We start from the raw sequence: 1,459 nt of genomic DNA, 5'->3' as shown, positions 1-1,459 counted from the left end.
ACCAATGGTTTTAAACGTTAACATGCTCTGGATTAATTAGCACAGGCGGACGTCGAGAATTTTCAACCATTTAAACTTTACAAGTTTAAAGATTTTGGCACATTGGAATATATATATATATAATTCTTTTTTTTTTTTTTTTTTTTTTTTTTTAAATTTTTTTTTCTTTCTTTTTTCACCCCCCTCCTCCTCCTCCTCCTCCTTCTTCTTCTTCTTTCAAAAGGTAAATTGTTATCTATAATAATGTCCTTTGCCCCCCGGGAGGAGGAGGGGAGAAGGGGGGAGGGCTGCCCTGGGCCTCGCACCGCGGGTGGCACTGCCCCGCTCCATGGTCCGTTGTCCTGAGAACCTGAGTCCTTATCCCTGATGGCGGAGCTCCCAGTTTGCAGTGCAATGGCTATGAAGAACCCTCAGCCCAGGCCTGGAACCGATTAGAAACCTTTTAAAGCCAAACAGACAAGTTCATCTTGGTGGGTTTTTGTTTTTTTTTTGCCTTAAAGAAGCACAAAAAAGGGCAGCGCCGCCTTCCCCCCAGGTGGGAGCAGCCACCCTCCGAACAAAAAAAGGCTCCGGCACTTGGGAATGAGGGGCGACGATATGCGTTACGGATGGGAAAGGCCTCGTGTTGCTAATTCCTGAGTTCACGCTGACGTTGGCTGAGGGGGGTTGGAGAGGAGCTCCTGTCCTTTTCCCCCTCCGACCCCGAGTGCCAAAATCCCGGTGCCAAAGCCCCGGTGCAGGGATGCTCACCGGTCTGCAGCCACATTCACTGCGTATCGGGGCGCTTGGTGACGCGACGTTCACACACCCGACCCCCTGTGAGCATCACCAAACCCCCCACGTCTGCCAGCCGGGAGCACCGACACGCAGCCATGCTGTGGGCACAGCTCTGCCCCACGTGGGGGGGGAGAGGGGGGGTCCATTGTTTTTTATGATTTCCATCCGAGGAATCGTTCCGAATCCATCCTGATGCAGCAGGAACGGGGGAGGAGGGAGGAAAGGAAGAAGGGGAAGAGCATTTCCTCGGCGTAATCCGGAGCCTAAATTAATCAGCCTAACGAGAACCGCAGCTACGTAGGGAAATAGCAGATTTGTAGCAAATACAGTGAGATTTACACCACGGGTCGGAGCAGTTCCACGCCGCCTGTGCTCCTGTGACCACTGTGGGGCTGCATCCACCTCCACCGAGAAGCCCGATCTTGGCCACCGCCTCTGGCTCCTCATAGGCTCCTTCTGCCAACAGACCCTGCTCTCATAAAGTGTATACGTAGTTAAGGCATGAGTCAAAGTGATAGGGGAACCAAACAAAGGAAATAAAGATCGAACAAAGCTCCTGTCATTCCTTCTCCATGAACTCACCAACAATCATTTCAGTGTTAACCTTCCAATCGCTCCCAGCTCCACCCACACCATTATATATATAAAAAAAAAAAAAAAAAAAAAAAAAAAAAAAAAAAAA

The sequence above is a fragment of the Lagopus leucura genome, unplaced genomic scaffold (genome assembly GCF_019238085.1).
Source record: "Lagopus leucura isolate 7727_CA_CO unplaced genomic scaffold, USGS_WTPT01 236-4_obj-0_obj, whole genome shotgun sequence".
Lineage (NCBI taxonomy): Eukaryota > Metazoa > Chordata > Aves > Galliformes > Phasianidae > Lagopus > Lagopus leucura.
Note: the sequence above shows the minus strand (reverse complement) of the source record.